Below are 12,650 nucleotides of genomic sequence, written 5' to 3' on the forward strand. Positions count from 1 at the left end.
CATCAGTAAGTGCTTCAAGTCCTCTTCACTTCCAGCAACCAATGTTGTGCATCTGCATATCGCAGGCTGTTAATGAGTCTTCCTCCAATCCTGATGCCCCGTTCTTCTTCATATAATCCAGCTTCTCCAATTATCTGCTCAGCATACAGATTGAATAAGTATGGTGAAAGGGTACAACCCTGACACACTCCTTTCCTGACTTTAAACCATGCAGAATTCCATTGTTCTATTTGAACAACTGCCTCTTGGTCTATGTACAGGTTCTTCATGAGTGCAATTAAGTGTTCTGAAATTCCCATTCTTCACAATGTTATCCATAATTTGTTACGATCCACACAGTGGAATGCCTTTGCATAGTCAATAAAACACGGGTAAACATCTTTCTTGTATTCTCTCCTTTCAACCAGGATCCATCTAACATCAGGAATGATAGCCTTCATTCCATGTTTTCTTTTGAATCTGGCTTGAATTTCTGGCTGTTCCCTGTTGATCTACCACTGCAACTATTTTCGAATTATCTTCAGCAAAATTTTATTTGCGTGTGATATTAATGATATTGTTGGATGATTTCCACATTTGGTTGGATCACTTTTCTTTAGAATAGGCATAAATGGGGATCTCTTCCCTGTGGTTGGCTAGGTAGCTGTCTTCCAAATTTCTTGGCATAGGTGAGTGAGCACCTCCAGCGCTGCTTCCATTTGTTGAAACATCTCAATTGTTATTACATCAATTCCTGGAACCTTGTTTTTCACCCATGTCTTCAGTGCCTCTTGGATTTCTTCCTTCAGTACCATTGGTTCTTGATCAGATGCTACTAGATAGTCCACGTACTGGGAATAGAAGTAAATTTAAATTTTCGAAGAGTATTTTTTTGGGGAGTTTTTATCCACTAGATGGTGGTTTTCAGGCTGGGGTGGTGCCTGCATCTTTGGTGGTCTTGGAACTTGAGCAGCACTTAGGGTATTTAGTGCATTGGGACCAAAGATAATCAGCAAACTGCAAAGTACTCAGTTGTCTTGCACAAAGAAGACTTGTCTCATACAAACACCCACAGCATGTGTGGAGAAATAAAGCATTAGAACTAATAATAGTAATAACCAACCAAAATGTAATGGAGGAAAGGAGAGAGGTGGGAAGAAGTGGAAGTACACTACAGAGATTAAATTGATACTGTTTTAAGAAATTGAGGATTCAATAAATTTTACAACATTGAGAGTGCTCTTTGTATTATTTGAATTATTTTTTGTAATGTGCGTATATTAACTAGCCAAAACCAAAAAAGAAAGAAAGAAGATCCTGTGGGCTGGGGGAGGGTGAGGTGAGCCGGTGGTGAAACAAGTCAGATGCTGGTGGGGATTTCTGAGAAGGTGCCCAGCATGCTGTCCCCTCTCTGGGAATCTGTCTGGAAGGATGGGGTTGAATAGCGGGGTCCTCATATTTTAGATGAGTTTGGGATCTGAAAGTGGAGAACTGTGCCCAGTTCCCACCAGGCACCTAGAATAACCAGGTATCTGTGGCATGGGGGTTGCCTGGGGCACCTTTAGAAATGGAGTGACTGAGGGAGATCCCGAGAGTTTATGGGAGCTGCAATGGGGGAGTGTGTAGGAGAGCAGCCAACATTTCTACAGCTCAGAGAAGGGCATGAGAGCCAGATGGGAGAAAGCTGGGAGACTTCAGGGTATCCCATGTCTGGAACAAGAGGACTCATGAGAAGACAGTGGTCGTGGCCATGCCAGGAACCACTGGGCACTCAGACATCTCAGAGGAGCCAGGGTGGAAGGATGCTGCACCCAGAACCAGCATAACAACAACCCAGGACCAGATACTTCCACACCTTCCCCCAAATGCCCAGACGTTACACAAAACCCACAGCCCTCCCCAAAGCTGAGATGAGACCCAGTGAGCAATTGTGGAGTGGGCCAGAAAGGGAAATTTCAGAATTAACTGGGCTTTAACCCCAAATGACCAAGTTTGCCAGAAATTGACCACTATGCCTTCAACTACTAGCAGAGTAGGGGGTTGAAGCAAGGCTTTAAGTTGCATTAAAAAAAAAAAAAAATACAGATCTTTACTTCATTTGGCCTGAAATTCCAGTGAGCCAAGGAGACAAATGCTTTAAATCTTTGCTACTCAGCATGTGGCCCATGGACCAGCAGCATCGACATCCCCGGGGTCTGGTTATAAATGCAGAATCCAGCCTCAGGCTATGCGCAATTTTAATAAGATGGCCAGGTGACCCGTGTGCACATTATAGGTGAACACGCCCTGCTTTGTTAGCTATGGTTTCAGGTGCTACGTGGAGGCACGTAGGAAACCAGGGCGAGGTGTATATGGGGAGACCATATGAAGGAGGTGACATCTGGGCCAGGGTCTTGAAGGGTGAGCAGGAGTTCCTCAGATGGGGAAGTACATTCATTCCAGGCAGCGGCAACAGCACGCTCAAAGCCATAAGCCTGGCTAGGTCAGAGAACAGCGTGCGGTCCAGTGTGGCCGGAAGAGAAGGTGGGGGGTGAGAGGTGATTTTATGTTCCACTCAGGCAGCCAAGAAACAAAATTCAAGATGAGTGGAGGTCCCTGTTTCCTGGGGCGTTTCAGAGACACAGCACTCCATTCCCTGATGTGAATGTCATCCAACTGGGAGGTTGGCGGGGCGCCACCACACCTCTTGCGGAGACACAGAACCAGGTGGAGCCGAGCCAGCAGGGAGAAGTTTCTTGGAAGGCAGACGAGCTTCCTGGGCCAAGAAATCTTAGGAAGGAGCCCAGGAGGGGCGAACAGGACAGCCCTGCCAGCAGGACCGGCCCACCGTCCTCTCTCACTCAGCTTGCCCACAAGACACTCCAACCCTCGGCCCAAGCTGGCTAATCTCTGCAATTGAAAGCCAACTTTCAGGGCTTCATGACTCTAAGACCTTGACCAACACCTCCTTCCTGCCCTTGACCCACGCCACCCTCCTTCATGCGCAGATACAAACCATTCCCGTGTTCTCTCCCACACATCAAATTGCTCTTCTACAGAGATTTCCCAGGCCCAGCAAGCAGCCCCACGCCTTCCTGCTCTGCCCCTGATTGAGAACAGGCCTAGGCTGTCCAGGCCCTCCAACAAGCTTAACCTCTTCCTCCCCACACCCGGGCAATCAGGGGAGGAGTGGGAAGAATGCAGCTAAGTGACTAGACAGTATAATTACCAATGTCCAGCCCCCTGCCTGTGGTTCTGAGGAAAGTACGACAACAGTGACCAGGTGAGCAGGGAGGAGGGAGAGGGCACACGACCAGATGGAAGAGGCCAGGTCATGCCTGGTATTGTAGGCTACAGTGGGGAGTTTAGGTTTTGTTCATATTTCAATGGGTGGCCCTTGAGGAATGGCTTCATTATAGGGATTCGATCTTCTGCCATTGTGGGAGAAGCTGGTGAGGTATTGCTTGCAGGAGGACCATTGGAAGATCAGAAAAAATCACAAACCAGGGAGGTGATGATGAAATCTATGGAAAACCGTTGCCTCTGCATCCAGTGATAAGCCTCAGTCAGCAGGGCAGGTGATTGAGAAGAAACGCTGGACACAAAGTGGGGGAAAGCAAAGACAGCCAGAACCCCCAAGGACAGACTGGATCCTGCTTCTGTCTTTCTGTGTCTGGAGGAGAAGCTGGGGCCCTAGGTTCAAAGGTACACAAGGAGGGGTTTCAGGGTGAGGAGGAGGAGCTGGGGTCGGGGACAGGGGTGGCTGCAGTGGCACCTAGACTCTGTACCCACCCTCCTAATGTAGCAGTTACTGCTGTTTTATGTCCCTTTTCACATCTTGCAGACGTTTCCCTTGTGGCCACAACCCTGGCTTGGATCTGTTCGGGGAAGGGAATTCTGGGAAATGTAACTCCAGCTTCGCTTGGGTGACACGCTGCCATGGAGTCCAAAACAGGCCTGGATGTAGCATAAATTGAGGGTTCTATTGTCATGATTGAAGATGCCCTGGTGATGCAGTGGTTGAGCACTCACCTGCTAACCAAAAGGTCCAAGGTTCAAACCCCCCACCTACTCCACAGGAGAAAGACGTAGCAGTCTGCTTCTGTAAAGACTTACAGCCTCGCAAACCCTATGGGGCAGTTCTTCTCTGTGCTATAGGTCATTATGAGTTGGAACCCACTCAAGGGCAATGGGTCACTGTCACGACTTACTACTCTCTGGCTTACTCTTGATGCTCTGCCCATCCCAAAGTGCTTGTTTCTCTCCCTGCGCTCTCTTGCCATGGCTTTGCTCACAGGGTCTCTCAACCCTTTTCCCTCCCACCCAGGGCTGCCACACACAGACGTGAAAGTCAGTTCCCCAACTGCCCCATGCACTGCTCTCTTCTATATTGTTCTTATCCATACAAGCTATCAGCTTCTGTCGTTCAATTTTCACGCTGGATCTCAGCTACTCTGAACCTTTTTCCCAACATCTTATCATGAAAAACGTCAAATATACAGAGAATGTGCAAATTGTGCAGTGAATGTCCGTATGCCCACCATCTTGATTCCACCAGGAACTTTTTCTGTATTTGCTTCATCACATCGATCCACTTATTTTTTTTTATGCATTTCAGATAAATTGTAGGTGTCCACATATTTCTCCCCTTACTCGTCAGCATACATGTTATTAGCTAGAGCTCAGTATTTGTTTACAGTTTGAGTTTTTTAATTCGTTTTTAAGTAAAATTCCAGCTTCTCTTTAAGTCCCACCACAGGGTCAGTTGTTCCAGGAAATCATCTTGCCTTCTCCCAGCCTGGGTCTGTGTTCCTCCTCCGTGCTCCCCAAAATTTTACTCTGTGCCTTATGCTACATCATTGCTAGTAACAGTGTCATAAGTGCCCATGTGTCTGGCCCCGCACCCCACAATGACACCATAGGTACCCACAGGAGAAGCATGGAGCATGGGTGGGAACAGAGTTGTGAGGCCCACTCTGGGGGGTGTCATGACCCAGCCAGAGCCTGAGGGCTCCACAGAGGCAGGAAAGGGGCCTGGTCTGCACAGGCCAGGTACCTCCACCCAGAATGACCATGCACACTTGCACACACAGAAGGGGCGGCATCCCTGGGCCCAGCTGTGCTTCCCTGCTTCTCAGAAGGGAGTTCTCACCTCCTTACACCTTCTTTCTCATCCATCCCTAGAGCTTCATTCAGCTCTCTTTTCCTTCCAGGGAGAGTTCACCCAGCCTTCAAGTGATTTCACAGGCAGGCGTTGGGTCTCTCCAACAGCTTTGTGGGTATTTCAGGAATGGGCCAGTCTTCTATTTTTTTAGCATTTTCCTCTACTTCCTTGTTCCTCAGGGTGTGGTCAGTGGACCAGCTGCACCAGAGCACCTAGGAATTGGTAAGAAATGCAGAGCCTGGGCTCCACCCCAACCCCAGACCTGCTAAATCCAAATCTGCATTTTAACAGGGTCCCCAGGTAATTCAGGTCATCATTGAAAAGTGCTGCACTAGAATTCCTCAGAACAGAGAATCTGGAAACAGACCACATTGTTGTGTGCTCTTGAGTTGTTTCCAACTCATAGCAACCCTATAGGACAGAGTAGAACTGTCCCAAAGGGTTTCCTAGGTTGTAATCTTTATAGGGGCAGATTGACAGGTCTTTTCTCTTGGGAGCGGATGGTAGGTTTGAAATGCTGACCTTTTGGTTAGCAGCAGAGTGCTTAACCATTGTGCCACCAGGGCTAATTTAGTATATGATAAAGATGATATTTCAATGGATGAGGCAAAGAATGGACTAGTCAGTAAATACTGTTAGAACAATGGGCTATCCATGTCAGAGCCGGGTGGAGCATACAGGCCTCACAGTTCACTAAAGAATGATTGCAAACTGGTCAAACATTTAGAAATATCAAGAGATGCTGATAAGTTGTCTGCTTAAATGCATCAAATCTCCCTCCACTCACAGCAACACCTTCAAGCCCTGAGCCAAGTCACTGTGGGGACTGAAGAGGGCTGTGGCAGGCCATCCTCCCACCTGGGCTGGATAAGAGACTAGCGACCAGCCTAGGAGGGCCCCAGGGTAAAGATGTGGATCCCATGGAGACCCCAGTCCCCCATCTTGTTTTCAACCTGTGCCCTAAGGAACTCCCACATGGAGTTGAGCATATGTTGAGCAGTTAAGCAAGGGGGGCCAGGAGCAAAGACAAACTGATTCTCTATCCACCTGCAATTTGGTCCCTCAGGGAGTTAGGATGAGTCTGTGAGCTTTCTTGACGTTGCCTTGGACAAGTTGTGCTGGCTTCCCCAGTATCGTGTACTGTCTTACCCTTCACCAAAGTTACCACTTAGCTATTGTCTATTTAGTGTTTTTCCCTCCCCATTCCTTCCCTCCTTTGTAACCATCAAAGGTTGTTTCTTTTTATCTGTAAACCTTTTCATGAGTTTTTAAAGTAGTGGTCTCATACAATGTTTGTCCTTTTGTGATTGACTTATTTCACTCAGCATAATGCCTTCCAGATTCATCCATGTTGAGATGCTTCACAGATTCATCACGGTTCTTTATCGTTGTGTAATACTCCATTGTGTATACGTACCATAGTTTTTTTTATCCGCTCATCTATTGATGGGCATCTAGGTTTTTCCATCTTTTTGCTATTGTGAACAATGCTGCAGTGAAAATGGGTGTACATATGTCTAGTCATGTGACAGCCCTTATTTCTCTAGGGTATATTTCTAGGAGTGAGATTGCTGGATCCTATAGTATTTCTATTTCTAGCTTTCTAAGGAAGTGTCATATTGTTTCCCAGAATTGTTGTATCATTTTGCATTCCCACCAGTAGTGCATAAGAGTTCCGATCTCTCTGCAGCCTCTCCAACATTTGTTATTTTCTGTTTTTTAACCAGGGTGAGATGGTAACTCATTGTGGTTTTGATTCCCATTTCTCTAATGGCTAGCAATCACAAGCATTTCCTTACGTGTCTCTGAGCTGCTTTAATGTTTTCTTCAGTGAAATGTCTCTTCATTTCCTTTGCCCATTTTTTAATTGGATTATTTGCTTATTGTGTGTAGAGGTGTTGGATTTTCTTGTAGATTTTAGAGATTAGACCTTTGTAGGATTTGTAATAGCCAAACATTTTCTCCCGGTCTGTGAATTCTTTTTACTTTTTGGGTTTTTTTTTTTTAATTGTATTTTAGATGAAGCCTTACAGAACAAACTAGCTTCTCATTAAACAGTTGTTACCCATATTGTTTTATGACATTGGTTAACAACCCCACGTCAACACTCTCCCTTCTCGACCTTGGTTCCCTATTACCAACTTTCCTGTCCCCTCCTACTTTCTAGTCTTTCCCCTGGGCCGGTGTGCCTCTTTAGTCTCATTTTGTTTTATGGGCCTAATTTTTGGCTGAAGGGTAAACCTCAGGAGAGACTTCATTACTGAGTTAAAGGCCATCTGGGGGCCATACTCGGGGTTTCTCCAGTCTCCATAGACCAGTATTTGGTGAAGTCTTTTGATGAGCATAATTGTTTAATTTTTAAAAGATCCTAGTTGTCTAGCTGTTTAGCTTATCTTCTGGAGTTTGTGTGTTGTTAGTTATGATTTGTATCCTGTTAATGCTGTGTATTAGGGCCTCTAGTGTTGACCCTATTTTTTTTTCTGTGATCTTTATAGTTTTTGGCTTCATATTTAGATCCTTGGTCCATTTTGAATTAGTTTTTGTATGAGGCCTATTTCATTTTTTTGCAGATGGACATCCAGTTTTGCCAGCACCATTTGTTAAAAAGAGTGTCTTTTCCCCATTTGATGGACTTTGGGCCCTTGTCGAAGATCAGGTGACTGTAGGTAGACGGATTTACATCTGGGTTCTCAATTCTGTTCCATGGGTCAATGTGTCTGTTGTTGTACCAGTACCAGGCTGTTTTGACTAGAGTAACTGTATAGTAGTTCTGAAGTCAGGTAGTGCTAGTCCTCCTACTTTATTTTTCTTCTTCAGTAGCGCTTTACTTATCTGGGGCTTTTTCCCTTTCCATATACAATTAATGATTAGTTTTTCCATCTCTTTAAAGAATGTTGTTGGCATCTGGATTGGGATTGTATTGTATTTGTAAATTGCTTTGGGTAGAATTGTCATTTCACAATGTTGAGTCTACCTATCCATGAGCATGGTATGTTTTTCCATTTATGTAGATCTCTTTTGGCAAAATTCGAATCCTTAAAAAAGCCTAAACAACGGGACCAGTTGAGATCAGAGGACTCCCTGAGACTATCACCCTGAGATACTCTTTAAACCTTGAGCTGAAACTATTCCCTGACATTATCTTTTAACAAAACAACAAAGTGGCACAGAAAATAAAGGATATTACCCGTAAGTATGGTATTCTACTAAAAAAACATTATATGAGACCAAAGGGTCAATATTTACTCTAAAGAAAAGATGAGAATATAGGGGGCAGGGAAACTAGAGAACTGGAAATGAAACAATCAGAACACAAAGAGAATGTTAACACATTGTGAAAAATGTAACCAATGTCATTGAACAACTTGTATAGAAATTGTCAAAAGGGAATCTAATTTACTGTGTAAACTTTCACCACAAACACAATAAAATATTATTGGAAAAAAACCAGACACTACAACAGGAAAAAGAATCAAACTGGTATTAGGCTTTTAATCTGCAACAAGGAAGCTAAAAGACAGTGAAGAAAATGTACTGATTAAAACAAAACAGCAACCCAAGAATCTTCTACTTGACTAAGATATCACTAAGATACTCAAGGGTAGGAGAGGAATCAGAGACTACAGAATGCACGTACTGTATCTACTGTAGGAAAGCTCTCAAGAAAGTATTCTGCCCAGAGCCAAATAACTCAGAAGACAGGGTTCAAGTTGAAACCAAAAAATCCACTCCTGTTGATTCACGGTGACCCTACAGGACAGAGTAGAACTGCCCCATAGGATTTCCAATGAGTGGCTGGCGGATTTGAACTGCTGACCTTTTGATTAGCAGCCTAGCTCACTGTAGCTCTTAACCACTGTGCCACCAGGGTCCCTTCAAGTTGACAGAGGGTGGAAAAAAAAAGGAAACAGTGGTGAGCAACGGTTCTTTCAAAATGTATACTGTTAAATCTAACGGAATAATGATTAAAAAAAATACTCACTGCCATTGAGTTGATTCTGACTCACAGTGACTCCGTATGTTAGAGTAGAATTGTGCTCCATAGGTTTTCCTTGGCTGTAACCTTTACAGAAACAGAGTAACAGGCCTTTCGTTCCTGGCACTGATGGGTAGGTTCTAACTACCAACTTTGAGGTTAGTAGTCGAGTGCTTAAGAGCCATTGTGCATGGTTAAGCATGCGGACACTCATGCTGTGTTAAGTGAAAAAAAGTACATTGCAGACTGTAGTATGCTACCATACAATTTCAGTAAAAATAAATAAGCAAACACAACCCTTGTATTTGTGTATTTATGGTGGTGTATGCGGAAACAACTCTATGGCACTAGTTTTTTTTTTTTTTTTTATGCAACTGGTATATACAAATGCTCGCTGAACAAAACATTGTGAAAGAATACACCACATCAATTACAATGGTTATTGCATGAGGGGTGGGACTGGTGGGGTGGAGGGGCCTGATGGGAGGTCAGTTTTCACTTTTCACATTGTTGTATTGATTGCATCGTTGCACCTGTCACAATATTACATGTATTACTTTTGTAATTTCAAAACATCAATAGAGGGAAGAAAATCCTAAAAAACTCAATGGTTTTCTTTTTCTCTCATTGTTCCTCCCTGAATATCTGGTTCCAAATGTAGCTCAGTACCCCACCTGCCACCCCATTCTGTCCACCAGACAGGTGTTTGAGTCCCATTCGTGGATGAAATTGAGGTTACCTCCTACAAAAGTCCTGAGTGCTGGTCAAATTCAAGGAATATGTCTGTCTCTTTGGGTCTTTGAATATTCTGGGCCACTTTGACAAAGATTTGGCTAGTCCAGAGGACAAAGAGGAACTAGTGATGGGGGCCCTCCTACTCCACAGATTGGCCTACCCAAGTCAGCTCTGGCCTGGCCAATTCTTCCTGTTAAAGGACACACACCATGAATGTGGCTCCATAAACATATCTGTCTGTGCTTGCAAGACCTAAAGAGGAAGTAAGGAGAAACGGAATCTAATTTGTTGCGGCTCTACATCTCAACCCCTGTAACCTTTTCTACAATTCTGAGACAAGATTCTTTCCATTTTATAGAGAAGAACACAAGATCAAAGTTCAAGTAACACGTCCAAGGCAATATAGCTGGTCAATTGTCTCCAGCATCCTTCTATATAATACCCAATGTGTTTTGTTTTTTTTTTATTTCATCTTTTTACTTTCAATTTTTGTGTGTCCTTCAACAGTGCTTCTCAGCGTATCTGTGGTGAAGGGCCAGTTGTTTTTTTCCCCAATCCGGCACAAACTAAGACCTGTAAATATGAAAAATGAATAAAAGACATGCAAAATATAAGCTCTGATATTTAATAGATTCAAAAGACATAAAATGACTATCAAATTGCTTAGAAATTTTGTAAAGTTTTATAAAGTTTCTAAGACGCTTCTTATCAATTTCTAAATGTATCTTATAGCCTTCAATTGCAGACGTGCCAGGGAACACAGACCACATTTTTGTGCACCAGGGTTGTAACAACATATACCCAGTTTTGTTCTCTGACAGTCTATCATTCAACTGGCAAATTTAGTCCATTTACAGTTTTTGGTATTTGGGTGTGTTTCTAGCTCTCACATCTTTAAGTCACCTCTCCCCCAATCACCGTTGTGTTGGTATGGCCTCAAATTATAATTCAAGGTCATTGTGGAAATTTTTTTTTTCCTTTGGTCCTCACTACTTTTTAATGACTAGGTTTACTAAGGTACTTACTTGCTCACCTTCACCCTCAGTTACCTCCTATAGCAAGTCCTGGATTTGTTCCTCTTTATATTTAAGCACTTCATCCAAAAGTATCTTAAATGTGGGCCTTCGGCTGGCAAACTTTCTGAAACCAGGTATGCCCCTGAGTATTTTTAACCTAGGAGTTGGGATCGACTGAACAGCAACAGGTTTGGTTTTTTGGTTTTGGTACATTTGCATAAGTTGGTGAGACAGACAATTCTAAGTTCAAATGTCTTTTCCTTCAGTCCTTAGAAAATGTTACTCCACAAACAGGGTTGCTGCTGGAAAATCTGGTGTCCCTGTGATTCCAGCCCTGCAGGCTTTAGTTCTCTCCGGAAGCTTTCAGAATCTTTGTTGCTTTAAATTTCACTATCCAGCAGAGAAAATGAAAGAACTGTGTTACAGATGTGTATTAGTATAACAGGGAGCCTGGTGGCACAGTGGTTAAAGCACTCAGCTGCTAACCAAAAGTCGGCAGTTCAAACTCACCAGCCACTCCACAGAAGAAAGATGTGGCAATCTGCTTTTGTAAAGACGTACAGCCTTGGAAACCCTATGGGGCAGTTCTATTCTGTCCTACAGAGTCTCTAATTGACTCAACCGCCATGGGTCTGGTTTTTGTTTGGATTAACGAATTAACAACACTGAGTGAAAAACCACCATATACTTTTATATAATGCTTAAGCCATGTAGAACTAAATAGTACATTGTTTATGGGTGCATAAATATGGCAAAACTGTGAGGAAAACCAAGGAAATGATAAACCCAAAGCCCGGGCTTGTGGCTTTCTCTTAGGGAGGGTGGGGACGCACTAGGAGAGGAGCCCATGGGGTCGCTGAAGTACTGGGAATGTGCTGTTCGAGCTGGGGGGGGGGGCGTGGGCATGAGTGCCCTTTTTATTATTGTCATTGTCAGCTGCTGTTGAGTTGGTCCCGATTCATGGTGACCCCACACACAGTGGGACAGACCACTGTGAGCCATAGGGTTTTCATTGGCCGATTTTTGGAAGCAGATCACCAGGCCTTTGTTCCTAGTCCCTCTTAGTCTGGAAGTTCCATTGAAACCTTCTCAGCATCACAGTAAAACACACAAGCTTCCACTGATGGATGGGTGATGGCTGCACATGAGGTGCACTGGCCAGGTATCACACATAGAAGGTGAGAATTCTACCACTGAACCACCAAAGCCTCATTATTATTTTTAATACCTCACAAATATCCTTCTACATGCATTAAATATTTTATAATTTCAAGTGAAACAGTCCACCTATGACTGGTCCCCAGCAGCAGCTCCCAGGCAGGATCCAGGTTACTGGAGGTGGCAGACTGTATGCCCTACAGGAATAGCTACGCTAGTCACTCGCTTCCCAGATGGCCAGAGAAGAACCGAGGCTGGGGATGGGAACAGGGTAGCTCTCAATTTGCTCTACATTGGAAACTACATTGCAGCCCCTCTGGACCCATCTTTATGTTCCACCCAGGAGTCCCTCCACTGACTCAACTGGGTCGTGTCCCCAGCTGCCCGAAGGAGCCGCTCTGAGCCCTTTCCTGCTGCCCACAGCTCAGCCTGGCCCAGGCTGCCCTGGGGCCCTCTGCTTCCACCACATGGACAGAACAGCCTTTCTGGTCACGCTCCTCAAAACGCCTCCAGCTTCCAGATGTTGCTTACGTGAGACTCTAAACTTCATCCCCACGTCCAGCATGTTGCGTTCTCTAACTCTGTAACATCTCTGAGGTCTCAGTTCCCCCTGTGCATCCTCTCGAGGCCCCCATCCATCACT

The sequence above is a fragment of the Elephas maximus genome, chromosome 25 (genome assembly GCF_024166365.1).
Source record: "Elephas maximus indicus isolate mEleMax1 chromosome 25, mEleMax1 primary haplotype, whole genome shotgun sequence".
NCBI lineage: Eukaryota > Metazoa > Chordata > Mammalia > Proboscidea > Elephantidae > Elephas > Elephas maximus.